The 18,004-nt window shown below is 35.6% G+C and overlaps 1 non-coding gene across 1 annotated transcript; it reads left to right on the top strand.

Moving 5' to 3' along the window:
* The first annotated feature begins 1,205 nt into the window (after positions 1 to 1,205).
* LOC125935879 (U7 small nuclear RNA) lies at positions 1,206 to 1,267 on the top strand. Its single transcript, XR_007461858.1, has one exon. It is a non-coding gene; the product is annotated as a U7 small nuclear RNA (small nuclear RNA).
* The last annotated feature ends 16,737 nt before the right edge of the window (positions 1,268 to 18,004 follow it).

Below are 18,004 nucleotides of genomic sequence, written 5' to 3'. Positions count from 1 at the left end.
CCTAAAGTTTATACAAAACCGTAAATAAGGTTTGATGTTTTAGAGCTAGTTGCATTAATAATAATTTTAAAAAGCTGGTTGATTGTTTAAAAAGAGGGAAAAAATGCAATGTACGAATTCCAGTTTTTTTTCCTGTGCTTTAAATATATTTAAGGTAAGATTCCTAAAAATTACAAACTATTCCCTTAAACTTCTTGCATTAATAAAAACATTAAAATTATAAACTTTATTTTTTAGATAAAGTGGATTTAAACTTTTTCCATTAGAAGAGAATCTTTAAAATATTTAGAAAAGTTTCACCAATATTCTGGAAATCACTATAAAAACTATTCTATGGATATGGATATGAAGAAATTCTAATGTAAGATATTTCTTTTTTATAATGATGCTAAAATATGACTTTAGTTTACTTGAAAGGTGAAATATTGGTTGACAACTGCTTTTAAGTTTAAGGTATGAGGCTTAAATTAACTGTGTATTTTTTGTATTTACCCTGCACATTAGTCTTAGTTAAGAAAAATTATACACAACTCTGACATTTCAATAACCTTAAATAAGGTAAATTAATTTACTTTAAGAATTTTTACTTTATATCAGTACATTGAACTTTTAGAAAGGAAGTATTATAGATTTTTTTCCCCATGGAAAGTGAAATATATCTTAAATTATAAATACTGATAAGCAAAGCAAATTTTAGAAAAAGAAACACAGGGGCACCTGGGTTGCTCAGTTGTTTAAGTGACTCTTGATTTGAGCTCAGGTCAAGATCTTGTGGTTGTTGTATTTAACCCCATGTTGGACTCTGTGTGGAGCTGAGTGTGGAGCCTGCTTAAGATTCTCTCTCTGTCCCCTCTCCCCTGCTTGCACTCTATCTCTAAAATAAAAATTTTTTAAAAATTAAAAAATTCAGAAAAGAAACACAATATGGTATATATCAGGTACAGAAGGCTTCTAGAATTTTCAAAAATTATCATATTCAAAAACATTCAGGCATTACTAGTCACGATTTCATTTACACTGTATGATCTGTTGGCTCTTTGTTAAACATTATGGTATGGTTCAGAGTGTTCCACTCTGGTCACATAAGAAATGTTTTACAAAGAATGCTAAGTCAGCATTTTAATAGTTCTTAATAATGTTAATGCCTGGCAGCAACACCTTGGGAAACAGCAACATATGTACATACGTTTTAAAAGAGCAAATTCAAGTGTTACAGCTCTTTTAGAATTTGTCTAGCAGGTTTTCCGGTCTTTACCAGAAGACCCCTGCAAAAAAATAAATAAATAAAATAAATAAATAAAAGAGCAAATTCAGGTCCGTCTGTGGAGTTCAGTGACAGTTTCCTTAGTTTATTACCAAGTCACAGGTGTATCATTTTTAATTTGTTTGGTGGAAAATAAAGGTTAGCTATTTAAAACTTAGAAAACTACCTTATGACCCTTAAAATCTCCTCGTTTTTCTTTTGAACCCATTAAGAAACTTCCAGAAAGCAACTTAAGAAGAGCCATGAACAAGGCCAGTTAGGTACTGTGACTTTATTCCTTAAGAATTAGTTTGAGTGATGTTTCTGGTTTAGATTCTTACAGACATATAATTACAGTGTGGAGGTTCCTCAAAAAAAATTAAAAATAGAACCACTCTATGATGTAGCAATTGCACAACTAGATATTTATCCAAAGGATACAAAAATACTGATTCAAAGAGGCACACGAACCCCAATGTTTACAGAGCACTATTGACAATAGCCAAAGTATGGAAAGAGCCCAAATGTCCATCAACTGATGAATGGACAAAGAACATGTGGTATATATATTCAATGGAATATTACTCAGCAATGAAAAAGAATGGAATCTTGCCATTTGCAACAACGTGGATGGAGCTAGACTGTATTACACTAAGTAAGTCAGTCAGAGAAAGACAAATATCATATGATTTCACTCATTTGTGGAAGATACAAAACAGATGAACATAAGGGAAGAGAAACAAAAATAATATGAAAATAGAGAGGGAGACAACCATGAGAAACTCTTACATACAGAGAACAAACTGAGGGTTGCTGGCGGAGTGTTGGTTGGAGGGGAAGGGCTGAAGGGGTGAGGGGCACTAAGGAGGACACTGATTGGGATGAGCATGGGTGTTACATGTAAGTGATGCATCACTATATTCTATCCCTGAAAAAATATATAAATATATTTTTATCATTAATAAATAAATAAATAAATAAATAAATAAATAAACTTTAAAGAAAAATAAGCAGACATTTGAAAATTGAAAAAATTACATTTTTCTCTATTTTCTCTATTTTAACATTCTATGTTATAATTGTTTTTCTGATTATACCAGAGATACATGTTATAAATAGAAAAATAAGAAATTACAAAGAACAAACATAACATATATTAATGAAACTAAATATGTTAAATAAAATATACTAAATGTAATAAAAATAACATTGCCCATCTTCCTTTAACACAGAGATAGTGTGAAAATTTTTATTTATTAATTAAAGATCCTTGCTTAAATGTCACTGCTTTGTAGCCATGGCATTTTTCTTACCAAGGACAAACTTATTCTCCCTATTTTTCTAGATATGATTTCAGAGGAACAGGAAAAGGTGGCAGAGCAATGCAGAAGACCATTCCCACAGAAAACATGTCACTCAGCGTGAAACTAGTTACAGGAGGGAAGTCACGATATCAACAACAACAACAAAAAATCCCATGTTTCCTTTCCAGCCTGTGAAAGCATCCTAGCAAAACTGTAAAGATGTAAATTCTCCAAATGGTTTTGTATTTCTTTATTCTTGCTCTAGTAAGAAGACTTGAATTGAAACCCATGGCCATTTCTTCCATGATCCGTCCATATACATTCTTTTATATTTATGGAGAACACTGGATACTCTGATTTTATTACAGTTTAATGCTTTGAATTTGAAATGATGCCTTATGTGACTCTCCAAAATGTGACAAGAAATTTGATATTAAGAAAAGTTGTAGGAAAAGTGAAGAGAAAGTTAAAGAGTTGTTTTTGAATACAGTGATACCTCAGGAAATGAATTTTCTGAGATTAAAGTTTCCTTTGAATGATGAGATTCATTGTTAACACACTAAACCAGTAAATCAAACGCAACAGAGTTGTCCAAATATGTGACTTGTGGCAACTTCCTTCTGCTTTGCCTCAATTTAAAATAAACTGTGAATAGCCTTGGACAAGAAAATAAAGTTGAAATATTTGTTTTCTTGGTAACAGCCTCTTCTTTTTTTCTATTGGAGTCCCACTATCATCTTATTTTCCTCACTCTCACTAACATGATGCATAGAGACAGAATTTGATAGAACCACTTATGTTTATTCATTTATCTACTGATTATATTTCAGTGTAATTTTCCCCACTTTATATATTAAATTAAAGGAATCTAGAGTTTGTATATTAGGTCTTTTATCTCTACTTGTAGACTGAGACTTTTTATCTATCTTGCAATAATTTTTAATTAACAGATAGGGAGTTAATAAATGAGAGAGATCCAGGGGCAAGTAGCAATTCTAAAATCATGTGTGGCCTGCTCAAATGTGCTTTCCTAAAGATAAGAAAAATCTAGTTTTTCAGGGTGGTTCCATTTTCCACTGATGGAAAGACCCAATCTTAGACTATGGTGCTAGAAGGCCATTTTGGGGAACTGCCAGCACCATTTTCTACCATGTGCTTCCGTGAAGACTTGGATCTCTCACTAATGACTGTGATGTCTCCCCCAGAACACCCCATCCCTCCAGACCTCCACGCTACTTTAGTTTGGCATCCCTGGCATGTGGAAGGCTCCTAATAACTCTTCTTAACCTTCTCCTGCTTCAGATGTTCCCAGATACGTATGTTATACCTTTCCGAATATCTGGGTCTGAAGATGTACTTATTTTAACCCTCTGCCCCTTGTCCCCATGCCTAAGCCTATTTATTTATTTAACTCAAAGTATCCCCAAGAGGCCAGGTAGGCATTCCTACATTCTTGGGTTATAATGGCATCTTTTTTCTGTATTTTTGTTGTTAAATAAGCAATGGGGTGTGGTATTTAAGTTAGGCCAGGCATATATATCATAGACATCCAGGGTGACTGGGTGGCTCAGTCGGTTGGGCATCCGACTTTGATTCAGGTCATGATCTCACAGCTGATGAGTTTGAGCCCCACATCAGGCTCTGTGCTGAGAGCTCAGAGCCTGGAGCCTGCTTTGGATTCTGTCTCCTTCTCTCTCTGCCCCTCCCCCCACCCTGCTTCAAAAACAAATAAATATTAAAAAAAATATCTTAGACATCCAATAACAGTAACAAACTGTGTAAGACTTTTATGATATTTAACTTACACTGCACCTTGTGTATACAGATAAAATTCACTTTATTTTGCCAGTAAACATTCTGGTGACTTCTCCCTGAGCCACTACCTTCCTGTTAGTGAGGACAAACACCAATCTATAACTAGTCCAAGCTTAGTTTGGCCTATTAATTTAAAAGTAACTTAACACACCAGTGTTCAGACTCTTTTACATAAAAATTCTTGGATTCTCTGAGAATTTTCTTCACCGACACTACAGGATGGTTTGAGAGAGGTACAGAAGGTCCTAAGCCCTGCTTATGATACCCTTAGCATTCTCTGGTTTTGGGGATGAGGGTTCACTTGGATGTGCTTCTCCTGCTGGACAATCGTCCTCCAATCCTAATCTGGGCTCTCTGTTTTAGTCAGGTCTTGGTAGTCGTTACTTGTCACCCTCAGTCTCAGTTCCCATTGGGGCCACAGACACTTCTGAATTCTGCCTGGGGTTTCCAATGGCCCCACAGAGGTCCATCCTGTCACCATCATCGCACCTCACTCTAATTCACCAACACTCCAGTATAAGTGCCACAGCCAGACTCTCAGCTGCTTCTGGGTCACATCTGTGTGTGATGGGAAGTCTCTACTTATGCCCAATCTCTCTGTTTTGCTTGATGTGGCCGTGACCCAGCCTGGAACAGCAGCAGCCTATGATAGAGCCTTTTTTTCCAGGGACTTCAAGACCGTGTGTGTGGTGGGGGAGTATATGTGTGTGGTGTGTGGTGTGTGGTGTGTGTGTGGTGTATGAGTGTAGTATGTGAGTGTATGTGGTATGTGTGTGAGGTACGTGTGGATGTGTGGTGTCTGGTGTGTGCATGGTGTGTGTGTGGGCATGTGGTGTGTTTAGTGTGTGGTAAGTCATCTTCACTTATCTAACACATCTCTTCCTCTCTGGCGCAAAATCTGGATCATGGGCATTTGAGACAGGAGTTCATGTTCCTTGTTCTTTCCCTTTTTCTTTCTCTGCCATAACCACAAGAGTGGTCTTTCCTAACTTTCTCTGCTTTGCTTGCCTACCATATCTTCTGACATACCAAATCAACAAATTAAGGAATTTTAAACAATTCCTTTACAGTAAACTAGTCTATTTGCAAGATTCTGTTTTTGAATGTTAGAAGTCAAATGATGCCTTTGTCTTTTATTAAGACAAGGAATACCTTGTCTAATAGACATTCAGATGAATGGGTGCTTCTTGTGGTCATGTGCTCTTTAAAGATAAAAGAAAAAATACATCAGTAATACTCATAAATTTTCTCCCTTTGCAACTATGATCCTGACCTTCAGGGCTTAGTACTTTATTACTATTGTGGGGTTTACCTTTCTGTAGTTGAAACAGAACACGTTTATCTATCTATCTATCTATCTATATCTATCTATCTTCCTTTCTTTTCTTTTTCCTTTCCTTTCCTTTCCTTTCCTTTCCTTTCCTTTCCTTTCGAAAGCAAGAGCACGAGTGGGGGAAAGGAGCCGAGGGGTAGAGGGGGAGAGAGAGAGAGAGAGAGAGAGAGAGAGAGAGAATAAATCTTCAACAGGCTCCATGGTCAGTGCAGGGCCTGACACAGGGCTCAATCCCTGGGATCATGACCTGAGCCAAAATCAAGGGTTGTATGCTCAACTGACTAAGCTACCCAGGCACCCCAGAGCACCTTCATCTTTTAAAGTGATGTAAAAATAGAGTTGTTTGTAGGAAAAACATTTGGATAGGAGAAATGGAGGCTAGGTAAATAATGTTTAGGTTACCCTCAGCCTAAAATTCTATTTCTGTGATTCTAAGAATCAGAAATTCTCTATCCCATTTCTATCCTTCAACTGTGTGAAACTGTGTTCCATTTTATTTTGGCTCAGTCCTTGCTCCCATACAATCTATATCAATACAATGGCCAAAATGATTATTCTAGATGTAAATCAGATCATGGCTACTCTGGTCAAAACTCTCAAATGGCTTCCCATTGCACTTATTATAAAGCCAAAAATTGTACCATGGCACATAGAGCTTGCAGGTGTTCTAGTACATGTCCACCTCTGATTTAATTTCCACCCATTTTCTCCTAGTCCCTGACCACCAGCCTCAGTGGCCTCCTTGATGGTTCCCCAGAGTGTCAAACAACAACAACAAAATCACTTTTTTAAATGACACACGGAAAGAAACATGACTGACTTTATGACTCAGTACACACAAACGTGTATACAAAGTAAAGGAAATATCTTATGAAATATATGTTTACTTTATGCAATGAACTCTGGTATCTTCTTTTGAAATTGACTTTGTTCTATTCTACACTTTGTTTAAAAAATGTTCTTGATGGGGGCTTCTGGGTGGCTCAGTCAGTTAAGTATCTCTGACTCTTGATTTCAACTCACGTCATGATACCATGCTTTGTGAGATCAAGCCCCATGTCAGGCTCTGTGCTGACAGTGCCGAGCTTGTTTGGCATCTTCTCTCTCCCTCTCTCTCTGCCCCTCCCCTGCTCTCTCTCTCCCTCTCTCAAAACAAATAAATTCATTTTAAAAAAAGAAAAAAGTGTTCTTGATGGACTAAATTTATCATATCATTCAGTTCGGGTAGCATTGATATTACAAAATAATATCTTCCTTCACAACTCTGAAATAGCAGTTCCTTTTAGACTCAATTTTCCTACTCTGTTTAATTTTTCCCACAGTACTTACCAATCTAATATTATATCTACATTTGTTTATTTGTTTAGTTTTATTTTCTTACTTGACCACCTGGCATTAACCCAGGAAATAAGCTCTATGAATGCAAAGACTGTCAATATTTTGTTCAGTGATGGATTCACAGTGCCTAAAACAGTGCTTGGCTTATAGAAGGTACAAAATGTCTGTTCATAAAATAATGAACCACAGCGAATTCATACAATGGTTAAGAACTTGCAATGTGGAGCCAAATGCCAGGTCGAAATCTCAGCTCTGTAACTTCTCAGTGCTTCACCCTGGCCAAGATACATACACTTTCTACCTTACCTGTTGTAGGAATAATAATGAGCCATTACTTAGGTTATTTTGTGATTATTAACATTAAATTAACTTGTGTAACACACCTGGAACGGCGTCTGGCACCTAGGAAGTGGTAAGTAAATATTTCCCATTATTATTGCTATTGTTTATAAGATGGGATGAATGCAGAAAGTTATAGATGTGGAAATCACTCTAGAGCTGTCATTAATCATCTTAATTAATTAATAACACAGATACTTAGGTGACTAATGTGCAAAATTTGTGTGGAGTGCTGTGATGATAAATGATGCACCTGGCACAGACAAATAATTAGTTCTTATATGTAAAGTGATAGGTAAGAACAAGTCTATAAGTCCTTTCAGAAAGCTTTCATTGGAAAGACATGGGGGGAGAAAACGAAGTTGTTCAGAAGAGAGAGAGGCCCCCCCAGCCTCTCAGTAGGTCCCTGTGGAGAAATAAAATTGCCTTTACTTTCTCAGCCTTCTAGTAAAAAGCTCTAGCCCCCTGAGACTTCATATACTGTGAGATTTAGTTCTGTAGCCATTTGTCTAGTAAATTGCTCTGACTCAAAAGGATAATAAAACTCTTATCTTGACAAGAAGGCTGATGGCTACAACTTGGACTAGGTTCCTATGTTAACCCTTCAATGTGCCTTGAAGACTGGAACTGCTATCTTTCTAGATGTTTTTGTTTCAAGAAAGAGTTAGGCAGTCTCTGGAGACAACCTCTGGTTTCTAGAAAGCTTTCATTTACATACCAAAGGGCCAGAGCAAGAAGGAGATCCTTTTAGGAGATAAAGAGACATCTGTCTCCTCCCACTTTGTAAGCAGAGAAAAGTAATTTTCTCCTTTCTTGCCTATGGATGAGTCTGGCCACCAGGGTAAGACAAGTGACTTGGCTCTTATCTTGTCACTCCAGGGGTCAGGAATAGGGAATAGGGAGAATAACTCATTTATTACGTACCATGAAGTACTTACTAAGAAATCTGTCTTTGATCCTGAACACCACATGTATGGATTCACGATAATATGAATAAATGTGAAAATTAAAAACACAACAGCATCCAAATAATTTTTTCCAGATGAGTGAAGGACCTGGGTCCCCCTTTAAAGTAAACTTAGATTTTGTTTTCTCTAATGAAGGAAGTAATTATTATTAACACCCCAAAATTATTTTCCATTCACCAGGAAATTTAGTCATAGTTGATAAAACTAAATATAGTGGGATTAGACTTGAGTTGAATTCCTCATTAGGCCTCAGTCTCCTCATTTGTTATATGAGAACATTAATAGTACATACCTAATAAAGTTTTGGAGGCTTAAATCAGATACCCAGTTATGTGCGTGAGCTTGGAAACAGACCCTCTGGCCTTTAAATGACCACAATGCTGACTGAGAGCTTTATTCCAACTACAAGAGAGATCCTGAGCCAGAACCAGCCAACTAAATGTCTCCCAGATCCCTGACCCTCAGAAATTACAAGACAAAATAAATTTCATTGTTTTCAGCTGCTAAAATTTAGTGTAACTTATTACACAGCAACGTATAAGGAAGAGAGATGTAAAATCATTTTCACAATAGTTGGCATATATTCCAAAAAAAAGTTGGTCAATAATAGCAGCAACAGCAAGGCCTAGAGGGAAGAAATGTGATTACAGAGCAGGACGCTCATAAATGCAAAAAAAAAAAAAAAAAACAAACCCAAAACAAAAAACCTGTTTATATTTCAAAACAAAGCCATTCTAACCACTGCATACAAGCCAAACACAATCTTCATAGCATGATAATAATTTGACCTCTATAAGCAGATGCTGCAAATGTGGGAAGGACAACGAGAGTACACAAACTCTCACCTGGCTCTCACCCAAAGAATCACTTCTCTAAAGTACTTGAGATTTCTGACCCACTCCTGAAATGCAAAACACAGAAAGAAAGTTTTTCCTGAGGGGAAAATACCAGAAGTTCTTTAGACCTAAGAGTAAAAACTAAGCGTGTTTTCCTTCTGTGACAGTGATAAAAACAATAATGTGTTAAAGACAAACATAATATGTGACATATACCAAATGGGTACAGAGTAGAAACTGTGGTCCAGTGTCATGATTTTGCATGTTCAAATTGCCTTTTATGTGCCAATAAGTTTATATTTCCATCCATGTAGAAGGTAATAATGTGTGTGGTGGGGGGAGGCACAGAGGACAGAGACTAAAGTGCAATTTGAAAATAATTCACAAGTCCATGATATTTCTTTATAGAAACATGGCAAAGTCAAAAGTAATGCCCATCAATCATTATCTGACTAGAACTCCAGGTGAGTGAAAGTAACTAGGACAGATGAGCAATGGTTTATTTATTTCTATGTCACTTTATTTCATAGCGGACCCTATCCCTGTGATAGATCATCAGTGTCAAGGAAGTTGCAGTTTAATAATAAATGAAACGTTTCCATTCCTGTCAGTAGGATCATGAGTAATAACTTTTTTTTTTCCTGTTTACTCATTTTATAAATCATTTAATCCACCATGGTCATCTCCAGTAGCCCAAAACAATATTCAAGAGATCACAGACTTGAATTGCATAAATTTATTTATTTTTTCTTTATTCTTTTTGTTTGTTTGTTTGTTTTGAGAGAGACAGAATGATAGCGTGTGAGCAGGGGGTAGGACAGAGAACGAGGAAGAGAGAATCTTAAGCAGGCGCTCAGCCTGGAGGCCAATATGGCGCGTGATCTCACAGCTCTAGAGATCATGATCTGGGACAAAATCAAGAGTCAGAGGCTTTATCAACTAAGCCACCCAGGTGCCCCTCTTTTTTTTTACTTTTTAAATTTTTTGGTCATTTATTCATTTTTTAAAGGTATATTTGTGACATATCCTTCTTAGGTTGGTAGTCAAGACCTTCTGAAAACTGATCCTAACCTGACTTTCCTACTACCATACCACCTCATACATACCATGTTTTAGGTTAATGGAGATACTTCCCCATAAACCACACTGCTCTATCTGACTCTATTTCAGGTCTGCATGTTTAAAGACATCCACTATTTCAAGAATGCTACATTCTACCTCTGAATTGCCACACACAAAAGGATTCCTATGCAGAAAATCCATGAGAATTGACATTATATATATATATATATATATATATAGAGAGAGAGAGAGAGAGAGAGAGAGAGAGAGATACTGGAACTAATAAGTGATTGGTAAATGTTATAGGATGCAAGATTCATATTAAAAAAGGCAACTGTATTTATATATTTTAACAACAAACAAAAATTGAAATGAAAAGATAACATCAATTATAATACATTAAGGGTATGAAACACTGTGGAATAAATCTGACAAAGAATGCTCAAGATCTTTACATTAGTAACTACAAAACATCGATACACCATATTCTGAGTTCAGAAGACTCAATATTGTTAAATATAAATTCTTTCCAAATTTATCCATGTTTAATGTGATCCTAATAAAAACTTTGGCAAGACATTTTATAGAGTTTAATGAGTTCATTCTAAAATTCATCTAGAAATTCAAAGGCCCTACAATTATTCAAAACAATTTTCAAAAACAAATAGTTGGAAGAACTACTTTTACCTGATTTTAAGACATACTATAAAACTCTGCCAATCTAGACAGTGTGGTATCTGTGTCAAGAAAGAAAATACATCAGTGCAACTAAATGAAGTTTCCAGAAATAGTTCCACACCTATATAGACAACTGATTTTCTTAAAAGGTACAACAGAAATTTAACAGAGAAAGGATAGCCTTTTAACATATGGTACTGGATCTACTGGCTATAAGCAATTAACTTCAATCCATATCTTCAATATATAAAAATCTACTCAAAATGGATCATAGAACTAAATGTAAAACCTAAAAGAAAACAGCAGAGAATCTTTGTGACCTGGTTCTGGCAAAGATTTCTTAATAATGACACCAAAAACAAGGTCCATAAAAGAAATATATGATAAAGAAAACTTCAAAGTTAAAAATATTTGCTTTTTAAAGGAATGAAAATATGAGGCAGAGACAAAAAAGGAAGTATTTTCAAGTTCTATATCTGATAAAGGATTCTATCTATAATAAGCTCACAAAATTCAGTAAGAAAATCCATTAAAAAACAATTTTAAAATCTGAAACTCATTTTTAAATGGGCAAAATACTTGGATAGTTCACCAAGAATATGTATAAATTAGCAATAAGTAATATAAAAATCAACATCAGTAATAAAGACATGCAGAATAACTCCACAGTGTGATACCACTGACAACATTTTAAACATTTTAAAATTAAACATTTTAAAATTAAAAAGCCTGACCATTCCAAGTTTTGACAAGGATGTGGAAAAAATGACACTCAGACCTTCTGGTTGGAATGTAAGATGGCATGACCAATTTGGAGCGAGGTTTGGCAGTTTCTTAAGAAGTTAAATTTACAACTACCACAGGACCCAGCCATTCCACTCCCAGTTATTTTCCAAGAGAAAAGAAACATGTGTACACAGAAAGATTTGTGGCTGAATATTTGTAGGAGCTGTATTTGTCAACAGCTCCAAACAGAAAATAACTCAAATATTTCTCAGTAGGTAAATGAATAAACACAATGTGGTATATCCATACAATAGACTCCAAGGGACAACTGCATGCAACAACTTGTATGAGTCTCAAAATATTTATGCTGAGTGAAAGAAGCTGGATAAAAGAAATTGCATAATGTAAGATTTCTTTTCTATAAAATCATTTCTTATATATAAAATCTTAAGGTCCAAACTAATTTACAGTGACAGAAAACAGATCAGTGGTTGTCTGAGGATCAAACAAAAAGAAAAACAGATTAGGAAGAAAACCTTTGACCATGTCAGAAATGTTCATTACCTTTGCATTACTCATTTCATAAGTGTGCATATATGTCTGAATTCAGAAGGCTACATACTTTAAATGTGTATATTGTGCACTATATTGTTTATCATTTATATCTCAATAAAACTATTAAAGCTAGAAAGACAAACTGTCTTTATAATCCAACTATATGCTATTTATGAGGTATATATAAAACATTAACCCATGGAAACTTTGAAGTAAGAAGGAATAGAAAAAAATACCTTGCAAACAATAACCAAAAGACTTTCATATAGGCAGAATTATAACTATTCTGCTTAACTGACTGAGCCACCCAGGTGCCCTAGAATTATAACTATTATGTACCTTGACTAAGTCTGTATCAGTAGAGATATTGCACTTTAGTTTTGTACAAATAGTTTTGTAAGATGTTATCGTTGGGTAACATGAGGAAAGAGGGTGTATGAGTTCTCTGAAGTCTTACAACTACATGTTAATCTATAATTATCTGAAAAATTTAAAAACTCAATTAAAAAAAAAGAAAGCCATGTAGCCATATTATTATCAGGCAAATTGACTTTGAGGAAAAGCTAATACCGGAGGAAAACAGGCAAGTTTCAATAATAATTAAAGTTATATAAAAAAAGATACAAAATTTTAAGTTTGCATATACCTAATTAGTGTAAAATTTCAGAGCACAAGGAGAAAGAAACTAATCAGTAACCATAGCAGGATATCCTAAAAATTTTAGTCATTGATAGAACAAACAGAAGTCAGTAGGAATGTAGGAAATTTTTTTAAATGGCCTAAATTATCTTGAAAACTGATGCTCCAGTTAAAATCTTCAAAAACACATCTTTTACAATTTTGTGCACTCAGTTTTGTCTACTAACTCTTTCTAAAGGAATTAAATAATAAATAATTGCACCTTCTGGTTTAAAAAAAGTTTATCTTATCTCTCACATTTCCTTTCTTATTCTTTTTATGAGCTACCATATTTTCTTAATTTTCCATTCCATACTTGTATTGACAAACTCTTAATTTTATTACCATGTTTTAAGAATTTCTAATAATTCCTTCTTATTTTTCTGAAGTGTTTCTTTTAAAAAGAGTCTTGATCTTTTTAGAACTGATCTTTTTTGGGGGGCTTCCTGAGGGTAGTCATTAAATGTATTTAAAGATATTTTCCGTTCCCTAAACATCTCTGCTTCCTCTGGGGTCAGGTTTTATGTTTATCATGATTTTTCTTTTTCAACTTTAGGCTTTCTTCAAATATCTATTTCCAATTGGAATTTTCCAGTTCTAGGTAAATTTTCCTGGTTCAATTTAAGAGCGAATATGATGCTGACTGGGTGCTTGGAAAGAGAAGGGGTTTCCTCTCGGTCAATGACAGTCACATTTACATTTATATGTGACTGTCCTCAGATAGTTTATTCAATGTCTATAAAGAAGAACCCCTTCTGACATTATTATATTTTGTTTGCTTGGGCAGTAAAGCATTTACCTAGATGGTAAATAATGTGCATGTGGAGAAATTACTATGTCTTGGGAGGGGTTGGATGACTTTTAAGTATACAGATTTAAATCAATAATAATGTTATTTTCAGCTACACTTCCTATGTCCAATAGTCATCATATTAGCCTCTTCAAACATTCTTCTGGAGAGGTTGCCTCCTCCTAGTCTGAAGCCCTCACCAAGGACATTCTAGATGCTGGCCTCTTCCAGTATGCTTCATACCTACCATAATCCATAATATTTTAATTATACTCATTTAGTTATGCTTCCCTCTTCCTTTGTAGTTGTGTGGTTATGCTTTTAATGAACGTTATATAGAAAAGAGTTGATAAAGTATATTCTTTGTATGATATGATTAAATAGAATCCAATAGACACTTCTGTGTGTGTGTGTGTGTGTGTGTGTGTGTTTTATTTATTTTTTGTTTTTTGAAAGAGAGTGTGTATGCATGCATGCAGAGGAGGGGAGAGCTTAAGCCAGCTCCTTGCCCAGTGCAGAGCCTGATGCATGGCTCAATCTCATAACGGTGAGATCATGATCTGAGCCAAAATCAAGAGTAAGACACTTAACCAACTAAGCCACACAGGCACCCCCAACTGACAGTTAAAATGTAGTCAGGATGTGCTGTCAGATTTTTAAAAAATTAATAATTTATATATCTTTTTTTACGTTGGTCACTATAACACTGGTTCACTGCTAATTTCTTGTATTTATGTCCCTCAAACTTCAATAAGAAAACTGAGTGCAGAAGTGTTTCTATCATTTGCCATGTGATTTTCTTCATATTGTGGGCAGGAAAACTTCATCTATTTTAAACCATAATTTCCATAGACTGAATTCACTTAGAGTCTTCCTAGGTCCCTGATAATCAGCATGTAATTGGAGAGCATATGAGTCATCATAAAAAACACACACACAAACGGCAAAATGAAATGAAACTTTGACAAAGATGGGAGTGGCAGCAGACAAGCACATAGGGATTGAGTTTATAAGCACAAGTGCTCATTGGTAGCAAATAATAAGTACTTAGATTAAGAGAAGCAAAGAAAACAGTTGAAGTATTAAAAAGTCCATTAAACTATACGAATACTTCTGCAAGATAAGACTGTCAGGAGAAAGGCTATGGAATCCAGAGTTATTTGAGACTAAAAGGTGACACCTGTCTACTGGGGGAAATAATTAAAAAGTAATGGTATCAATGCTGCCCATCCACTGTGTGAGATGAGGCTCCTAAGAAAACCTATATGCCTCAAATGACTCTATATTTATTCACAACTGTCACCTCTCCTCTACTTTAGAGAATCCCAGGTCTCATTGGCTGAGTCATGTCAGATCAAATTAGCTCTTGACTGACGGATGCCTGTGATGCTGTTTGTGTTTCTAGAGATGACGGAAATATGACTTAGCAGTCCTGAGTGTAGAAAATGCTGAGTGAGGTGTTTTGCTTTTACAAAGTGAAACCTATTGAGCAAGAGATTTCTAGTTGTTTTCTTTTTCTTTTTTACTCCCTCTCCTTCTCAATTACTGATAATGTAACTGTGACTGAGGAAGATTAGGAAGCCATTTAATTGGAGTCCATTTTAAATGAAATTCTCACCTAACTTAAAATACAAAAATGGGTTAGTAACTTTCAAATTCTCTTTACCCCAGCAGTAAATGATTTTGCATAAAAATAGTGATCCCATGGGGGCACCTGATGGCATCTGACTCTATTTTGGCTCAGGTCATGATCTGACAGTGGAGAGACTGAGCCCCATGTCAGGCTCTGTGCTGACAGCATGGAGCTTGGGATTCTCACTCTCTCTCTCTCTCTCTCTCTCTCTCTCTCTCTTTCCATCTCTCTCTGTCCCTTCTCAACTCGCTCACTCTCTCTCTTTCACAAAATAAATAAATAAGCTTTAATTTAAAAAAATGGTTCCAATGTAAGTGAAAACAAATATCATCACCCTGTATTCAAAAAACAATGTGATTTAACAGTGACCCAAAATTGCATGTGAAAAAATATTTTTAAGCTTATTTACTATTTAAACTAAAGTGAGTGCTTAAGCAATATCTCAGATCCAGGTGGTGGTGATTTAGGGGCCAAGCCAAGTTTCCTAATATTCTAAGGGCCTGGGATTTCAGACAACACTCATATGCATGTCAACCCTTTGGGGTAGATATATAAAGAGAAAATAAAAAGAGTTGGAATTCCGGAAGTTGGTACCACGAGAAGAGATTTCCAAAACAAGGAAGAAGAAATTGTTAAAAGCGTGCTTGGAATAGAGTGTTGAAAGCATTACAAACTATGAGAGCCTAAGTAACTTATAAATAATTCAGCTATATTTAGTTTGAACCGTATTATTTACTCATAATCTAGTATAAATTCAGTGTAAAAATTTTTTGTAAAGGTAGAATGCCATGCGATACAGTAAAGGAATTTTTTCTGGAGGAGTAAGTGAGAAAATGTTATGCACCAAGGTTCATGAAAACACATCTTAATTTTATATAATTAGCGGTAGTGATGAAAAGTTAACCCAAGTCCAACAGTAGGGAAAATCTTGTATGGGTGCTCCCCATAAGTGAAGTCCCCATGATATCAGTGAAGAAAGTTCTGGAGTGCTCTGAAATTGATGATGATGGCATGACTGGAAGAGGGTGCTAACGCAGACTCAAACAATCATAAAGTGTGGGAAATAGCATCAGCAAGTGGTCAACTCACAAAACGTGAGCGGAGAGAACCTCCACCACTGTTCTACAAGAGACAGGTTTTCTTTTTTTTTCCCCGTCAGATCATGGCAAATATTCCTAAATACAAATCTATGAAGTTGCTATTTTTAAAATCTTGGGTACAGGCAGTCAGTAATCAACATGAGCTCCTAACACACAGATGTACAAGTGCACAGTCACCTGTTTGCAATGGTATGACTACCTTTTTTTAAAACCTTGCTTGAAGTTCTTAATTAATTTCTACAGGGTTTGGATTTGTATATATGTCTGCATGTGAACCAGGGACCTGTGATTAAACTTCCTAATGCTGAGTTGAAAGCTCACATCCTCAGTAGTGCACACCAGCTTAGAAAATTCATCTGTATCTCACTCATAAGCTGAGGACATGATCAATGAGGATGGCTAAAGAGAAAAGCTAATACTGGAAGTAATGACAATTAGAAACTTTATTTTTACATATTTTCTTCCCTCCTTGGTCCTAATAGAGATCTAGACTTTATTTGGAAAACATGGGGCGCTCTGTCTGCTTAACAGGGTGATTAGTATGACACCTGCCATATACACTAAACTATAGAAATCTACAGATGCTGCTTCGTGTTGGTTCAGTCTACTGCAGAGGTCAGGCCTTCTGCAAAGACTTATACAAATATATGAACAGCACATATACACAACACAGATACATACGCATACACACACATGCGCATCCCCTCTGTGGTGAAAGCGACTTTAGGTTAAAATGCTCAGGGAAATAGGGGCACCTGGGTGGCTCACTCGGTTAAGCGTCTGACTTTGGCTCAGGTCTGACTTTGGCTCAGGTCTGACTTCAGCTCAGGTCATGATCTCACAGTTCGTGAGTTCGAACCCTGTGTCGGGCTCTGTGCTAACAGCTCAGAACTTGGAGCCTTCTTCAGATTCTGTGTTTCCCTCTCTCTGCTCCTCCCCCACTCACACTCTGTTTCTCTCTCTCTCAAAAATAAATAAATAAATAAATAAATAAAAACATTAAAAAAAATTTTTTTTAATGTACAGGGAAATGAACTCCAAATCTGTTTCATAGATGATGCCAGGAACCAAAAGAATGTTTTTCATTTTTCGAGGGTGCTGAGTTAAATCATGCCTATAGTGGGAAGAAGAGTAGCGGACTGCCCACCTGAGAAGAAACGACTGGGGGCTGTTTGACAAACCTGATGTAGATATACTGAATCCATTCTTCATTTTTTTTAATACCTTTTTCTGAACCAATTAGTGGGTCAAAAGGCAACTCACTGAATTATGGTGTTTTCTTTTATACTTTGGGGTGCCTGATATACAAAAAAATTGATATATATTTTAAATATATATTTTTAAAAAATTTTGCTATGTATTTTTTTCTCGCACATTAGTTATTTTTTAAAAAAAACATTTTTTTGCCACTCCTCTGGAGAGGATTCCTACTCATTGGACAAAATATTTTCTATTTTAATAATTTTGAAATTGTGTCTGCAAGCAGTGTAAGAGTCATATAAAATGTTCCATGTCAACTGTGCAGTGAGTTTATCAAACCTATTACCAAAATTAATGAAGGAGCATGAAATACAGTTAAAGAAGAATCAGTATTCTGAACTCTATA

This window comes from Panthera uncia (assembly GCF_023721935.1).
Source record: "Panthera uncia isolate 11264 chromosome A1 unlocalized genomic scaffold, Puncia_PCG_1.0 HiC_scaffold_17, whole genome shotgun sequence".
Taxonomy (NCBI): domain Eukaryota; kingdom Metazoa; phylum Chordata; class Mammalia; order Carnivora; family Felidae; genus Panthera; species Panthera uncia.
The sequence above is the reverse complement of the archived record's forward strand: the minus strand, read 5'-3'. Positions and strand labels throughout refer to the sequence as shown.